The sequence below is a fragment of the Symphalangus syndactylus genome, chromosome 4 (assembly GCF_028878055.3).
Source record: "Symphalangus syndactylus isolate Jambi chromosome 4, NHGRI_mSymSyn1-v2.1_pri, whole genome shotgun sequence".
NCBI classification, from domain to species: Eukaryota; Metazoa; Chordata; class Mammalia; order Primates; family Hylobatidae; genus Symphalangus; species Symphalangus syndactylus.
The window spans coordinates 120254519-120273272 of record NC_072426.2 but is presented as its reverse complement, the minus strand read 5'-3'; the positions used below and the strand labels follow the sequence as shown (position 1 = coordinate 120273272).

The following is an 18754-nucleotide window of genomic DNA, read 5'->3' as shown; positions in this document are numbered from 1 at the left end:
AAACAGGGTCTGGAGTGGACCTCCAGCAAACTCCAGCAGACATGCAGCTGAGGGTCCTGACTGTTAGAAGGAAAATTAACAAACAGAAATGACATCCACACCAAAACCCCATCTGTACGTCACCATCATCAAAGATCAAAGGTAGATAAAACCACAACGATGGGGAAAAAACAGAGCAGAAAAACTGGAAACTCTAAAAATCAGAGTGCCTCTCCTCCTCCAAAGGAATGCAGCTCCTCATCAGCAATGGAACAAAGCTGGACGGAGAATGACTTTGACGAGTTGGGAGAAGAAGGCTTTGGACGATCAAACTACTCCAAGCTAAAGGAGGAAGTTTGAACCCATGGCAAAGAAGTTAAAAACCTTGAAAAAAAAAATAGATGAATGGCTAACTAGAATAACCAATGCAGAGAAGTCCTTAAAGGACCTGATGGAGCTGAAAACCCAGGCACGAGAACTATGTGATGAATGCACAAGCCTAGGTAGCTGATTCGATCAACTGGAAGAAAGGGTATCAGTGATGGAAGATCAAATGAATGAAATGAAGCGAGAAGAGAAGTTTAGAGAAAAAAGAATAAAAAGAAATGAACAAAGCCTCCAAGAAATATGGGACTATGTGAAAAGACCAAATCTACGCCTGATTGGTGTAGCTGAAAGTGATGGGGAGAATGGAACGAAGTTGGAAAACACTCTGCAGGATATTATCCAGGAGAACTTCCCCAATCTAGCAAGGCAGGCCAACATTCAAATTCAGGAAATACATAGAATGCCACAAAGATACTCCTCAAGAAGAGCAACTCCAAGACAGATAATTGTCAGATTCACCAAAGTTGAAATGAAGGAAAAAATGTTAAGGGCAGCCAGAGTGAAAGGTCGGGTTACCCACAAAGGGAAGCCTATCAGACTAACAGCGGATCTCTTGGCAGAAACTCTACAAGCCAAAAGAGAGTGGGGGCCAATATTCAACATGCCTAAAGAAAACAATTTTCAACCCAGAATTTCATATCCAGCCAAACTAAGCTTCATAAGTGAAGGAGAAATAAAATCCTTTAGAGACAAGCAAATGCTGAGAGATTTTGTCACCACCAGGCCTGCCCTAAAAGAGCTCCTGAAGGAAGCACTAAACATGGAAAGGAACAACCGGTACCAGACCCTGCAAAAACATGCCAAATTGTAAAGACCATTGATGCTAGGAAGAAACTGCATCATCTAATGAGCAAAATAACCAGCTAACATCATAATGACAGGATCAAATTCATGCATAACAATATTAACCTTAAATATAAATGGACTAAATGCTCCAATTAAAAGACACAGACTGGCAAATTGGATAAAGTCAAGACCCATCAGTGTGCTGTATTCAGGAAACCCATCTCATGTGCAGAGACACACATAGGCTCAAAATAAAGGGATGGAGGAAGATCTACCAAGCAATGGAAAACAAAAAAAGGCAAGGGTTGCAATCCTAGTCTCTGATAAAATAGACTTTAAACCAACAAAGATCAAAAGAGACAAAGAAGGCCATTACATAATGGTAAAGGGATAAATTCAACAAGAAGAGCTAACTATCCTAAATATATATGCACCCAATATAGGAGCACCCAGATTCATAAAGCAAGTCCTTAGAGACCTACGAAGAGACTTAGACTCCCACACAATAATAATGGGAGGCTTTAACACCCCACTGTCAACATTAGACAGATCAATGGGACAGAAAGTTAACAAGGATATCCAGGAATTGAACTCAGCTCTGCACCAAGTGGACCTAATAGACATCTACAGAACTCTCCACCCCAAATCAACAGAATATACATTCTTCTCAGCACCAAACCGCACTTATTCCAAAATTGACCACATAGTTGGAAGTAATGCACTCCTCAGCAAATGTAAAAGAATAGAAATTATAACAAACTGTCTCTCAGACCACAGTGCAATCAAACTAGAACTCAGGATTAAGAAACTCATTCAAAACTGCTCAACTACATGGAAACTGAACAACCTGCTCCTGAATGACTACTGGGTACATAACGAAATGAAGGCAGAAATAAAGATGTTCTTTGAGACCAACAAGAACAAAGACACAATGTACCAGAATCTCTGGGACACATTCGAAGCAGTGTGTAGAGGGAAATTTATAGCACTAAATGCCCACAAGAGAAAGCAGGAAAGATCTAAAATTGACACCCTAACATCACAATTAAAAGAACTAGAGAAGCAAGAGCAAACACATTCAAAAGCCAGCAGAAGGCAAGAAATAAGTAAGATCAGAGCAGAACTGAAGGAAATAGAGAAACAAAAAACCCTTCAAAAAATCAATGAATCCAGGAGCTGGTTTTTTGAAAGATCAACAAAATTGATAGACCGTTAGCAAGTCTAATAAAGAAGAAAAGAGAGAAGAATCAAATAGATGCAATAAAAAATGATAAAGGGAATAGCACCACCGATCCCACAGAAATACAAACTACCATCAGAGACTACTATAAACACCTCTATGCAAATAAACTAGAAAATCTAGAAGAAATGGATAAATTCCTTGACACATACACCCTCCCAAGACTAAACCAGGAAGAAGTTGAATCTCTGAGTAGACCAATACTAGGCTCTGAAATTGAGGCAATAATTAATAGCTTACCAACCAAAAAAAGCCCAGGACCAGATGGATTCACAGCCGAACTCTACCAGAGGTACAAGGAGGAGCTGGTACCATTCCTTCTGAAACTATTCCAATCAACAGAAAAAGAGGGAATTCTCCCTAACTCATTTGATGAGGCCAGCATCATCCTGATACCAAAGCCTGCCAGGGACAGAACAAAAGAAGAGAATTTTAGACCAATATCCCTGATGAACATCGATGCAAAAATCCTCAATAAAATACTGGCAAACTGAATCCAGCAGCACATCAAAAAGCTTATCCACCATGATCAAGTGGGCTTCATCCCTGGGATGCAAGGCTGGTTCAACATACACAAGTCAATAAACTTAATCCAGCATATAAACAGAACCAAAGACAAAAACCACATGATTATCTCAATAGATGCAGAAAAGGCCTTTGACAAAATTCAACAACTCTTCATGCTAAAAACTCTCAATAAATTTGGTATTGATGGGACATATCTCAAAATAATAAGAGCTATCTATGACAAACCCACAGCCAATATCATACTGAATGGGCAAAAACTGGAAGCATTCCCTTTGAAAAGTGGCACAAGACAGGGATGCCCACTCTCACCACTCCTATTCAACATAGTGTTGGAAGCTCTGGCCAGGGCAAGCAGGCAGGAGAAGGAAATAAAGAGTATTCAATTAGGAAAAGAGGAAGTCAAATTGTCCCTGTTTGCAGATGACATGATTCTATATCTAGAAAACCCCATCGTCTCAGCCCAAAATCTCCTTAAGCTGATAGGCAACTTCAGCAAAGTCTCAGGATACAAAATCAATGTGCAAAAATCACAAGCATTCTTATACACCAATAACAGACAAACAGAGAGCCAAATCATGAGTGAACTCCCATTCACAATTGCTTCAAAGAGAAAAAAATATCTAGGAATCCAACTTACAAGGGATGAGAAGGACCTCTTCAAGGAGAACTACAAACCACTGCTCAATGAAATAAAAGGGGATACAAACAAATGGCAGAACATTCCATGCTCATGGGTAGGAAGAATCAACATCATGAAAATGGCCATACTGCCCAAGGTAATTTATAGATTCAATGCCATCCCCATCAAGCTACCAATGACTTTCTTCACAGAATTGGAAACAACTACTTTAAAGTTCATATGGAACCAAAAAAGAGCCCGCATCGCCAAGTCAATCCTAAGCCAAAAGAACAAAGCTGGAGGCATCACGCTACCTGACTTCAAACTATACTACAAGGTTACAGTAACCAAAACAGCATGGTACTGGTACCAAAACAGAGATATAGACCAATGGAACAGAGCAGAGCCCTCAGAAATAATGCCACATATCTACAACCATCTGATCTTTGACAAACCTGACAAAAACAAGAAAAGGGGAAACGATTCCCTATTTAATAAATGGTGCTGGGAAAACTGGCTAGCCATATGTAGAAAGCTGAAACTGGATCTCTTCCTTACAATTATACAAAAATTAATTCAAGATGGATTAAAGACTTAAATGTTAGACCTAAAACCATAAAAACCCTAGAAGAAAACCTAGGCAATACCATTCAGGACACAGGAATGGGCAAGGATGTCATGTCTAAAACACCAAAAGCAATGGCAACAAAAGCCAAAATTGACAAATGGGATCTAATGAAACTAAAGAGCTTCTGCACAGCAAAAGAAACTACCATCAGAGTGAACAGGCAACCTACAGAATGGGAGAAAATTTTTGCAATCTACTCATCTGACAAAGGGCTAATATCCAGAATCTACAAAGAACTCAGACAAATTTACAAGAAAAAACCAAACAATCCCATCAAAAAGTGGGCGAAGGATATGCACAGACACTTCTCAAAAGAAGACCTTTATGCAGCCAAAGGACACATGAAAACATGCTCATCATCACTGGTCATCAGAGAAATGCAAAGCAAAACCACAATGAGATACCATCTCACACCAGTTAGAATGGCCATCATTAAAAAGTCAGGAAACAACAGGTGCTGGAGAGGATGTGGAGAAATAGGAACACGTTTACACTGTTGGTAGGACTGTAAACTAGTTTAACCATTGTGGAAGTCAGTGTGGCAATTCCTGAGGGATCTAGAACTAGAAATGCCATTTGGCCCAGCCATCCCATTACTGGGTATATACCCAAAGGATTATAAATCATGCTGCTATAAAGACACATGCACACGTATGTTTATTGAGGCACTATTCACAATAGCAAAGATTTGGAACCAGCCAAATGTCCAACAATGATAGACTGGATTAAGAGAATGTGGCACATATACACCATGGAATACTATGCAGCCATAAAAATGATGAGTTCATGTCCTTTGTAGGGACATGGATGAAGCTGGAAATCATCACTTTCAGCAAACTATTGCAAGGACTAAAAACCAAACACCGCATGTTCTCACTCATATGTGGGAATTGAACAATGAGAACACATGGACACAGGAAGAGGAACATAACACACCGGGGCCTGTTGTGGCTTGGGGGGAGGGGGGGAGGGATAGCATTAGGAGATATACCTAACATTAAACGACTAGTTAATGGGTGCAGCACACCAACATGGCACATGTATACATATGTAACTAACCTGCAGGTTATGCATATGTACCCTAAAACTTAAAGCATAAAAAAAAATAATGTGCAACCAAGAGTTTCATATCCAGTGAAACTAATTTTCATAAGCAAAGGAGAAAGAATATCCTTTTCAGACAAGCAAATGCTAAGGGAATTTATTATGACCAGACCTGCCTTACAAGAGGCCTAAAAGGGAGTACTAAATATAGAAAGGAAAGGCTATTACTGGACACTACAAAAACACACTTAAGTACATAGATCATTGGCACTAGAAGGCAACCACATAAACCAAGTCAGCATAATAACCAGCTGACATGATGCCAGTATCAAATTGGTACATATCAATATTAACCTTGCATGTAAATGGGTTAAATGTCCCAATTAAAAGGCACAGAATGGCAAATTGGATAAAGAGGCAAAACTCAGTGATACGCAGTCTTCAAGAGACCCATCTTACATGCAGTGACACCCATAGGTTCAAAGTAAAGGGTGAAGAAAATTGACCAAACAAATGGAAAACAGAAAATGGCAGGGATTGCTATCCTAATTTCAGACAAAACAGACTTTAAACCAGCAATGATCAAAACAGACAATGGCATTACATAATTCACCAAGAAAACCTAACTATCCTAAATATATTTAAACTTAGTACAGGAGCATCAGTCATAAAGCAAGTTACTAAAGACCTGCAAAGATACGTAGATAACCACAAAATAGTAGTGGGAGACTTCAACACCTCACTGATAAGATTAGGCAGATTATCAAGGCAGAAAACTAACAAAGATATTTGGGACCTGGACTCAACACTTCAACAAAAGGACCTAATAGATACTACAAAACCCTCCACCTGAAAATATCAGAATATACATTCTTCTCATCTTTACATAGCACACACTCTAAAATTGACCACACAAACAACCATAAAACAATCCTCAGCAAAGTTAAAATACCACAAATTACACCAACCACACTTTCAGACTACAGCACATCCAAAAATTAGAAATCAATACTAAGAAAATTGCTCAAAAACCGTACAATTACATGGAAATTAAACAACCTGCTCCTGAATGACTTTTAGGCAAACAATGAGATTTAGGCAGAAATCAAGAAATTCTTTGAAACTAATAAGGGGAAAAATACAACATATGAGAATCTCTGGGACACAGCTAAAGCAGTGTTAAGAGGGAAGTTTATAGTGCTAAATGCCCACATCAAAAAGTCAAAAAGATCTCAGATTAGCAACCCATCATCACACCTAGAGGAATTAGAGAAAAAAAAGCAAATGAACCCCAAAGCCAGCAGAAGAAAAAAAAAACAAAATGAGAGGTGACTTGAAGGAAATTGAAATATGAAAAACCATAAAAAAGATCTGCAAGTCCAGAGCTTGGTTATTTGAAAGAATAAATACTTAGATAGATTGCTAGGTAGACTAATAAAGAAAAAATGTAGATTCAAATAAATACAATCAGAAAGACAAATTTTTTTCCAACTTTTATTTTAGGTTCAGAGAGTATATGTGCAGGTTTGTTACATGGGTATAAATCATTCTACCATAAAGACACAGTCAATTGTGTTTTAAAGAAATTAAGATACAAGCAGAAAACTTTTCTGTTTTACCCACATATTCCTCATTTCTGGTGCTTTTCACTCCTTCCTGTAGATCCATGCTCCCATTGGGTATCATGTTTTTCCACCCAAAAAACTTTATCATTTATCATAATTCAAGTCTGCTGTTGATGAAAGTTCTCAGCATTTGCTTATTGGAAAATGTCCTTATTTTGCTTTCATTTTTAAAGAGTATTTTCTCTGCATTTAGAATTCTAATTTGACAGGTCTTTTCTTTCAGTACTTCAATAGTAACATCACTTGATATTCTGGCTGGCATTCTTTCTCTTTTTCTTTTGAGATGGAGTTCCACACTGTCACCCAGGCTGGAGTGCAGTGGCACAATCTTGGCTCACTGCAACCTCTGCCTCCCGGGTTCAAGGGATTCTCCTGCCTTAGCTTCCCAAGTAGCTGGGGTTACAGGTGCCCGCCACCATGCCTGGCTAATTTTTTTGTATTTTTAGTAGAGATGGGGTTTCACTATGTTGGCCAGGCTGGTCTCAAACTTCTGACCTCGTGATCTGCCCCGCTTGGCCTCCCAAAGTGCTGGGATTACGGCATTAGCCACTGCACCCGGCCAATTTCTTTGAATATTTTTTCTGCTCCATCTTCACTCTCTCTCTCTTCTCCTTTTGGATTCCAAATACACACATATTAAACCTCTTGCTGTCCCTGTATGTCACCTCTGGTCATGTAGTTTGTTTGTTTGTTTCCAATTTTTTTCTTCCTCTCTGTTTTTAGTTTGATAGTTTCTTTTAATTGATTTTTAAGTTCAGTGATCTTTCTTCTGCACTGCAGTGTCCTGCTGTTAAAGCTATGCATTAAATTTGTCTTTTCTTAGATTGTATTTTTCAATTCTAGCATTCCATTCATCTTTTGATAGTTCTATTTTTCCATTGTCATTCTATACCTGCCCACTCATTATGCCCATTTTTAAATTCTTGAACATATTTGCAATAGCTGCTTTAAAGGTCTTTTCTGCTAATTTCAACATATTTGTCAACTCTGGATTTGTTTTTTCCCTGTCCTAGTTTTATGTCACAGTTTTCTAATCCTTTGCCTATCTAATTAAGTTTTGTTGTATGCCAAACATTGTGAATGCTACATTGTTGAAAATCTGTATTTTATTATCTTCCTTTAAAGAGTGCTGAGGTTTTTTTCTTTCTTTCTTCTTTTTTTTTTTTTTCTGACAAGCAGTTAAATTACTGGTGGACCAGTCTGATCCTATCAATGCTGGTTTCAGATTTTGTTAGGGCAGGTAGAGTATTCCTGGCTCTAGGGCTAGAGAAGCTCAATGCCAAAATGTGGCCTTTCTGGATTCTTCAGGAATGCCTGAGTTTTCAGGAAGATTTCTCCATGTCATTGGCTGGAATTCCAACCTCTCCCAGTCCTGTGTGACTTCTAGAATCCCTGTTCAGTTCACAGCGCACCTTACACTATCATTGTTCCCTGCCCAAACAGGTCTTTCACAGTCTCTCATTGCACAAGTACAGCTTAGTATCTAGCAAAACACGTAAAGAGACCCAGCTGCAACCTCAGTCATCTCATTATGTGGGTACAAGCTAAAAATGGATGGCATTTGTTTGACAACTACAGTCAGAGATATCCCTGAGACATGTGGAGAATGAAAAATTGGCTGAGCTATGAGCAGTGCACTTGCTTATGCACTTGCTTATGCACTTTTGTGTAGAAGAACATATAAATATTTCTGAGCAGTGGCCATTGGCCTAACAAATTGCTCAGGGACTTCCAGGGGAAAAAGACTGGATGATCTGAGAAAAGTAGTTCTGAATAGAGGCATTTGGATAGACATATGAGAGTGAACACAAAGCAAAAGGTTTTTGTGCCACCTATTAATGCCCACCAAAAGCATCTACCTCTGAAGAGATACTAAAAAAAGAAATAGATAATATGGGTTGGTGAATTGATTTAGCCAACCTTCATTGTCAACTACCCCAGGCATGTGATGGCATTATAGGATATGATGGAGGTGACATGGCCCCAAAGCATGGACTCCCACTTACCAAGGCTGATGTAGCTATGGCTGCCTCTGAATACCCAACCTTCCAGCAACAGAGACCAGTGATAAATTTCCAACATGACACGTTCCTCATGGAATACTCCTGGAAGGTCCGGAGGTTCACAGGGATGGATACCTAAACTAAATGTAGGTTTGCCTTTTCTGTCCCAGGGCAACACTGTGTGTGTCCCACTCTGTTATTTGGTGGTTTATGGAATGAGTGATCCATGGGCAAGAAATCTCGCAAAGCATAGCCTCTAACCATAAGACCAACTTCACAGTGAAATGAGCACAGAAGTGGATCTGAGATCATGGGATTCAGTGGTTGTATCACATACCCTACCAACCAGATGCTACTGGTCTCGTACAAGTCTGGAAGAATCTTCTAAAGGTACCAATTGAAGCACCAGCTCAAAGGAAACACTGAAAGGTAGATGTCATTCTCTAGGATGCAGTGCATTTAATTAACTAGAGATCCAATGTGCTGTATTCTCTATAGGAAAAAGACGTGGGTTAGAGCATCAAGGGGTAGAAGCAAGAATAGCACCACTTGTCATAACTCCCAGTGACATACTGGTAGTTTCATGCTTCCTGTCCCTACAACTCTGGACTTTTCAGGGCTGGAAGTCCTGGTCCCCAGTAAGCACATGCTCTGCTAGGGAACATAGCATTGAACTATAAGTTATGGCTGCCTCCAGAGCACGTTGAACTCATTATTCCCTCAGAGAGGAGTCACCTTACTGGCAAGAGTAATTTTCCCTGATCAGCAAGAGGAGGCAATGCTGTTTTTACACAAAAGGGGCGTGGAGGAATACATATGAAACACAGGTGATCTAGTTGGTCACCACTTGGTTCTCCCTTTACTTGCTGTATCCGTGAATGGACATTTGTAGCAACCTCAGGCTTAGACAAATGTGATTTTCAGGGGTTTAGATACTTCAGAAATGCTACCAAGACTTGCCTAGGGAATAGCTGAGTGTAAAGGGAGTTGGAATGAATAGTGGAGGAGAGACAGGGTAAGTCTCAGTTATGGCCCCAACATCAACAGGAGCAATGGGAGCAGTAGCTCATCCCAGTCACCTCTCTATTCTGAGTTTTCCCACAGGAAGAAAAGACCACAGAAACCACAGAGGAGCAACTCTACAAATCTGCATAAAAGTAAATCTGTGTGGCCTAAGAGTGGCCTGTGGCAGCCATGAGAAACACACCTTGTAGATCTGCAAGTGTGTGGGAGTATACTTGACCAAAGGCCCCAGCTGCTGCCTTTTAAATCCATTGCCACATTTCTCTCTGATGAACCTATGCTCTCAACATGCTGCTTCCAGTCAATGATGAGTGCATTGGTTCTACTAAGGCAGGACAATTCCTGGAAGACACTGGCATCCTCTGACAGCAAATTTGATTTTGAGGACTCCCCATGGCCTTGCTTAGACTGTACAGCACCCAAACTTCCTTCCCTCTCTCCTCTCTGGTCAGACTTGCACTGCAGTCTGATGGTGCTCCCAGTCTAACCTAGCTTCGACCTATTTTCTCAAACAGAGTATTTCTCCTAATAGAATTCTTGCCTGTTAATCCCGTCTTAGTGTCTGCTTCTTTCAGGAGCAGGATTAAGAACTTGACAGTTTTCTAGGTATGACGTGAAGACTTTGAAGGATTGAAAGGAGGGGAATGATATGATCAATTACTTGTTCAGCCAGTGGTGTTCAATATTATATGCCTAATATTTTATGAGGTCACTTCAGATACAAAGCCAAGAACTGAGAGAATAGTGAAGAAGTGCTTTGCCTTGTCCCCTTCCAATTACTAGTGCCCCGATTATGACTGTAGAAAATTAATATGGATTTTGTCTTCCATCTACAATCTATTCTTGTCTTATTCCAATCATCACAACTCCATCTTTCTCCCTCATGAAACTGTTTCTCCTGAATGCCCATGAAAATGTTATCACATAAGAAATATTTGTGAGACCTGATCTCTAATAATTATCAGCACTGAACGACTTTTGAATGAAGAAAATGGTAAGAATTATCTCTTAGGATTCTTCTACTTGGTAACTATTAATACATTTGCTAATTTTTTCATTTACTAGCAACAAATACAAGTTTGCAATGGTTTAATGTTTACCTTTTTATAAATAACACTTTAGTTTTCAGCATATTGAAAGGAGAAAGCAAAAAGGGATTGTATTTTTAAAAGCTTTGGTGTATTGTCACTGAGAAATGAACTGGACCAGCCATATTCCCAAATCTTTTTTTTTTTTTTTTTTTAACAAGTGGTAAATGGTAGTTAAGTAATCCACCTTGAACAACATTTCAAGTTATTCAGGATGCTAAGGCCAAGATGGCTCCCAGACAATTGTTTTCACTAAAGATGACATTTTTGCAACAATTTTCATTGTGTTGGTCAACTTGTGAGCAAGAATCACAGTTTGGAGACTTTGACTTCAAAAACACCTCAAAACTTGGTTTCTTCTGCTTTAAGATTAGTATATCAACTAAAATGATTTGAGAAAAAATTTGTGGAAAAATACAGAACAACTCAGTAAATTGTCAGCTATCAATAATATGTTACCATTTTATCTCCCCTTTCCTTCTATATCCTTTTAATTATCTTGACTTAATGACTTTTGTTTCTTGTGTAGGCAAAGTGTTTCTGACAGTGATATAATAATGACATCACATTTGTAGAATCCTTTATTGTTTTCGAAGCACACACATCACACAAGTTATTTCTTGTAATCTCTTAGGAATTATGAGAATAAAATAGAACAAAGACTATTAGCACCGTTTTACAAATGTAGCAACTGAAGCACAGAAAGGTTAAGAAATCTCCCAAAGGCCACATGGTGTTCATATGAAAGCCCCAATATTCATATAGAAGCTTTATAATCATCAATGTCACACACATGGAGTTTTGTATATTCTATGTTTACAGAAATATGGATCAAAGTTAGTAACCAAGCTCAGAAGTCACATGTTGTATATGACATACAAACTGAAGCATATATTATCACAACTATTTTTCAAAAAGAAGCATGGCAAAATTACATCCGATTTTGAATGTGCTAAACACAGTTTGCAACAGATTATTTTCATTCCCCAAAGAGACAAAAATGTTGCTGCCGAATCCCTCCCACATTCAAGTGATTGGGCAGGCTGAACTGATCATATTTTACCAAATTATTCAACTTGTCCAACTTTGGACTAAGTCATGATTCTTTCCCATCAGAATTGTTCATCTGTATGCCAGAGAGTTGGCAACGTTGGAGTTTGCTTAATATTCTCAGCTCTCTTCTGCTTTGATCTTCATCTCCTTTCTTTGCCTTTCCTTTTCTTCATTAAGACCCATCCCCTAGCCAACTCCAGCTGAAAGAGACTTTTGTTGTGGACTAAATCTGTCTATTTGGCCAAATTAAATGGTTAACTTGGCATAACAGAAAGCATAGGCGAAGGGTAATTAAATGTCCAGTCAACTACCTATGACTGATGAAATTTTCTCTTGGCATATACATTATGCGTTGCTTATTTAGATAGCAAGTCCAGGCTGGGCACAGTGGCTCATGCCTGTAATCCCAGCACTTTGGGAGGCTGAGGCAGGTGGATCACAAGGTCAGGAGATCAAGACCATCCTGGCTAACACGGTGAAACCCTGTCTCTACTAAAAATACAAAAAATTAGCTAGGCATGGTGGCATGCGCCTGTAATCCCAGCTACTTGGGAGGCTGAGGTAGGAGAATGACTTGAACCCTGGAGGTGGAGGTTGCAGTGAGCCAAGATTGTGCCACTGTACTCCAGCCTGGGCGACAGAGCGAGACTCCATCTCAAAATAAAATAATAAAATAAAATAGATATCAAGTCCACTAGGCAGAAGCTTTATGTTTTTGTAAGCCGTATCATATAGTCAAAATTTCATCAGCACTTTTTGATATAAAATAATAATGTAGTAAGCTACATGGACATCTACATTGTTAGTAATGCTGCATTATTACATCCACACCATACAAGCAATGATGCATCAGAAAGTAGAACTCCATGGCTATTGGTGATGAACGATCACATGGGTTTTCTCCAGTAAAAGTATCATAGCTAACATTTAGCCTTTAATTTGTGGTAATGATATACCAAGTTTTGTACCAAAAAGAAAAGTGACAATCTTTTCCATACTATATTTGCTATCTGTAATTTATGGAGACAAAAATAAATAAATAAATACTCAAGCCCACAGTGAAACTGCCCACACACTCCTGTGCTCTGAAGAGAATGTTCAGCAGCATTTGCTGATAGGGCAGGCAGTTAGCTAAGGCACTGTGGGAGGCTGGATCTGGCCTTTGCTCGGTTCATGTAATCAGAGACCAGAATGTTCTTAACCTTTTATGGGTGAGTGAACAACAAATTAGGAATTTCTAATTGCCTGCTCTCCGAGGCCCTCTCCCAACTAAGTAGCGAAGGTATTAGCAGAAAAATGTTGTTCATCCACGGTGATGTTAACTTTTTGTGAAATTAAGAGACCTTTATTTGAAAACAGCTTCAATAGCTAGAGGCATAGAATATAAGGAATGTACTCCAGGCTGTAATAATTGCTGGCTGCCCTGGGAAATGGCTTCAAGGCCTGAGCAGTTGTAGCTCCATGCAAGCACATCCTCTAATTATTGAAAAACCTGTGTAGAGTCTCCATGTTAATCAGTCTCTCAGAGACTTCAGCTTTATGTGGTTAGTGCAGATTTATGGCATTTTTCTTTTTCTGTTATTAAAACTGATATTTCACAAGGAAGAAACTATCTCCAGACAACTGTTAAAATGCAAAGTTTCAATCATAAAAGAAAACTGCAAGATTATTCTGAGAATATTCCATAGAGAATTCCAAACAAGGATAAGAAACAACACATCAAAGGTGGGGGTAAAATTCAAAAAATAAAAAGGGCTGACTCTAAAATATTAAAAAAAAGACTCAACAGTTGGCCCAGAGAATCAAGAGGTTATGGTATAATTAATTTAAGTGCTTGTTGCAATTATGGAAATAAACATTCCATGCATAAATGCAAACCGAATTATACATAATTATGAAAGCACTAAACTAATTGGAACATTTGGATTAACATAGTAGGAACCAAATTGCCTTTTAAGGCCAGTGATACAGTGCTTTACATGTATCTTTCATGTACACGGCAAATATTAGTTAATAATGGAAAGAAGCGTATTTGAAAACACATATTTATATGAAGTTGGCATTTTCTTTCTCTTGTAAAGTATGTACATATTATAGGTTAAATTATAGTGAAATACTATGGAAGACATTCAAGGCTAGGACAGGCTGGTTACACCAGTTGTCACTAATCCATAGATGAAGAATGATGGGCAGAGACTCATAGTCCAGGACTTGAGTTTCCCTCCACCCCGCCACCAGCCATATTCTCAACACTCCAGGCTCAGAGGAATAATGCGGCTGGATGGCAAGAACCGGCAATTTGAGAAGGATATAAGGAATATTGTGCTTAGCTGAGATGAGGAAGATTGAGTATGAGATTCTTCCTCCCCTAAATTTCAAAGTTTGTCTGGACCCTCCCAGCTCCCTTTTGGTATTTTTAAAGTTTGTCTATTAATATACTTTCTCCTCTCCCAGATGTACCACATCATTTTACTGCATGAAGGCTGTACAAATCTTTATAATCTATTGCTATATAGTAGAGAAGTGCCCTATGATTTAAAAAAAAAGAAAAACAAAAATCCTCTTTCTACTGTTCTTCTGTCCTTCAAAACTCACATTCCTACAGAGGTGACCATAGCTTAACTTCAGAAAAACAGTCTGATTAAACTACATGTATTATAGTTGAAATGACTGATAATATCCTTTTAATTCTCCCAATAGTAACATCTTGTTAACCCAAATGAACCAGTAATTATATGTAATTAGAGTTCCCCAGACATTACCATTACATTAGATAAGGGATCATAGTAACGGCAGTGGAGCTAATCTCACCAGCTTCTCTGACTCTGCTTGTTCATCCATTACCTTATATTCTTGCAAAATCTCACTCCCTGATTTCTAACATCTTGAGAAATGTATTATACGTGTCTAGGTACAAGTTAGCCAGTTATAGTCTACGGTGCATCCACCATGGTCCTCCTGTCTGACTAGAGCCACTTTCATGTATATGTCACCTCCAAACCTCCTCACTATGGCTATGATTCATGGTGCCTTTCGTAACAAGGTTGGCACCGAAACCAAAAGTGCTATGTATAGATACTCCCTGAGAGTATTAGGAACACTCCGGGTCTTCTGTGATTTAAAGCCATCGTATTTGTTATCCAGTAGTGAGGAGAATGTTTTCCTTTCTAATGCTCACGTCGACACTAAAGTAACCCTGGATACCTGTGTTTCATGGAGTCTCATAAAAATATTCCCTTAGCTTCTTCCTTCAAGCATGCTCTACATAGAACTCAAATGCAAATTACTGGAGGCGGGTCATATGAAGCAATAGACCCTCAATTCCAAGTCACTGTCCATTTTATTGATAGAATATTAAAAATCACCATCACTTACCATGGTATCATTTTTCAGTGTAGTATTTTAACATGTTGCTGAATTATAGTTTACAATATTTTTCTTACAGATCCAGGAGTTCATTAGTGGGCTCTTAGAGTGTTCTTACGAATCTGTTTCTTCTCTCCTTTTCTCAGTTACTCTTAGAAATTTTCATGTGGGCTTTGGGTGGAATAGGGCAGCAAGGCCAAAGGCTTTCACCATTGTGGATTTCTCCACAAGATGAGAAAAAGCATCTATTGCTTTATGACATTTTTATCTTCTTATTGGGTGTAGATATTCACTGATAATTATTTTAAGTTATAGAATTTCTGTTAGAACTAGAATTGGCTAAACAGTCAGTATCCACCAATGATCATCAATGGACAATCATCTTTTCAATCTAATGGTTAGTTAAATAATAACTTTTTGGGAGGAGTTTTAGAAAATCAAAAGGGGACAAAAATGATCTAGTAACAAAAGGATGTACATATGCACAATTAATCATTTTATCTTAATCATATTAAATGTAATAATTCCAAATGAATACAGAAGCTATCCGTTAAAAACATTCTCTGTTTTCACCTGACAACCAAAATGCTAACAGATGCCTGGGCCCAACCTTTGAGATTCTGATTTAGTTGTTCTGAGGTGGGGCTTGGATGCCCACATAAAAAATAAAAACAACTCAGAGATGAAACAGTACACAGATGCATATATAAATAAATATCTACCCAGGGTTGAGAAGTACTGATACACTGTGTACCAATTCCCAATAGATACCATTTGCCTTGAACTATCTCTCAAGCAGAAGTGGCCCACAATTTAAGAGAGTTAAATCATCCTCCACACAGGATGAAAAGAGAATAAGCTCATGGTTCTTTATAACAAAAATAAGCGTCCCATATTTGCTTGCCTCTTCCTCCACTGTGTTATTAGGAGTCCAGGCTGGGATTGGGAAGAGCACTTACCTGTGGTGAGCCCAGCCTCTGAAGACCTGGCTGCTCACCATGTGAGCAATGAAGTCAACCTCATTAAAGGAAGTGATTCGTGGTCCTGGCTCAGGAGAAGTCTATGGAGTATGGCCATCATCTGGTAAGCCTGGAGAGGTAGCTATTCTTTCCCTATTAGATAACACCAACCAGTTCCTAGAGTTCTCCAAGTTGCTGGAAGCACTCCTACTCTTTCCTCCTGAAGTTCTATCTAGGAGAATGGGATAAAAATGTCTCCCTCTTCTTTTGGTTGAGGATGTGGTCCTTGGGGGTAGAAGAGGTGGGTGAACCCTAAAACTTGCATTGGTTTTTGTTCTATTATACGGTATGTGTATTTTCTGTAAAAAGCAAATTCTTAGTTTCATCTTAGGAATGAAAAGATAAGTGTTTCTGAAGACATAGACACTATCATAGCCCCCTTTCCACCTGATTTGGAATTGCTGCCATTAGAACTACTTCTACAAATTCAGACCACAATGTGGAGACTTCTTCTCAGGAAGCCAGAGTTGATTTGCACAGGTTACTTGGGATGAGGAAGGGGTGGAAAATTATAAGATTTCCAGGTGACTTTAGGATAGAAATCATAGAAAATTGAATGGAATATATTTGCCAGGCAAAAGAAAGTATTAATAACAGGGGAATGCTTAAATGTCTCAATTGCAGTCTCAGTACTGCTACCAGTTTTCTTAAGGACCTTATGTGAAGTAGAAAGGCAATGAGTCATTTCATTGATTTTTTTTTTTTTTGCCTACTCATTTGCAATGTAAATACATGGGGCATGGACACTACAAAAAAGAGGAAAAAGAAAATACTCAAAAAGAAAGATTGTGAAGTTGGTAGGAGGATAATACTGAGTACTGATTTAGAATCATTAAATCCTGGTATCCCATTGCTAGAAATGACCATAGACATCATTAAGTCAATATCTTTTCTCTTACATACGGGAGAGCTGGCCACCAGTGAGGTTAAACGATGTGTTCTAGGCCACAAAAAAGATCAGTCATGTTATAACCATGGTTGCTTAATTCCTTCAGTTCAATATTTTCCATTTGGTTTATAACTGGCCCCAATTTCCAGCTAATGGAGATATTTTTAATATAGTAGAAGTATATACAATTGAAGTATATATAATAGATGTACATAGAGAATAGAACATATTTACTCCCAAAGATACTTTTGCATAAATTGGCTGTCCGTATGACCTGCAGTAAGTTATCTAGCCCCTCTATGCCTCTGTTTCCACATCATTGCTGAGCTGGACTAGATTGCTATACTACCTGAATGGGCCCACCAGGATCCCAGACCAAGATTCTTGAAAGCTAAGTCATTTTGAAGTCTTCAGAAAACCGCAGATGTGGCAATATTTGATATATGGATACAAACCTTGTGGGCATATGTGCTGGAAGCTGAATGGACTCCAGGCTTCGATGACTTTTCTCTCACTTCTTGTAGCATTTGCTGCACATGTCATCCATGAGGCATTTGTCACTTGTCTTCCACGTGTTTACAAGTACACATATGTACATGTTTGCACACCAGTAGATTTATTTTAAGTCTCTACGGGGTCGAAACTGTGACTTACAGTTCTTTGAAGTCCCAGTGCCTGGTCCATATGGAGTATATAATAACCCTCTGCTGACATTAAGGATTAGATGCCTCATGTCTACTTTCTTAGTTAATGAAATATCTATGGAAAATGTATAGGTTATCTGGCATGAATCATTTTCCTACAACTTGCCTGTATTCCCATTGGTACAAGATGCCTTTCCTTAGGTTTCCTTCTCATTACAAGGGATAAAAGAAAGTGAGGAAGATAGGGACCTAAACACAGAACCACATCTTACTAATCTGCAGAATTAGTAAGCAATGTAAAGGCCTCATTGTTTTTTTAACAAAAAAAAGTACTCATATTTGCTACTACTGTGGTTGTTTTGAGTTTCCATTCAAATGAGAACCAGATAACTTAGCAGCAGTTTCTCTAAAAGTCTTAAATCAATAAATGATGTTTCAGCAGTGCTAATAAATCACCACTTCTCTATTAAGCCCCTGATTTAAATCAGTCAGAATTTCTCAGGATTTCAAACTTACCATGTTCTTGAGCAGGAAAGAAAGGAATAGGAAGTATCATCTTTGTTAGCATTAAATGGTAGGCACGCCTAAGGCAGATACAAAGAACAGCAAAAAGAGAGTGATGATTAGGATTGGTTTTGATTTGGATTTATTTTTGCAACATTAGGTTTGTTTAGTGAAAGAGCACATTATCTGAGTGAATAAAGAATTTTTAGCCTAACACGGAAATGGTGCACTGAGAACCTTTTTATTCAGCCTTCCCCTTTCATCTCTCAAAGGGAATGGAGCAAGTGTGTGATGGGAAGAGTTTGGATTGGATTCAGACAAGATTATGG

At 38.6% G+C, this 18754-nt stretch overlaps 1 long non-coding RNA gene across 1 annotated transcript in view; it reads left to right on the top strand.

Moving 5' to 3' along the window:
- Nucleotides 1-18754, top strand: part of LOC134736500 (uncharacterized) — a 33700-nt gene extending 14946 nt beyond the window's left edge. The window contains exons 2-3 of the long non-coding RNA XR_010120558.1: nt 16297-16452; nt 18698-18754. This is a non-coding gene — a long non-coding RNA (uncharacterized lncRNA). The remainder of the gene's footprint in view (nt 1-16296; nt 16453-18697) is intronic.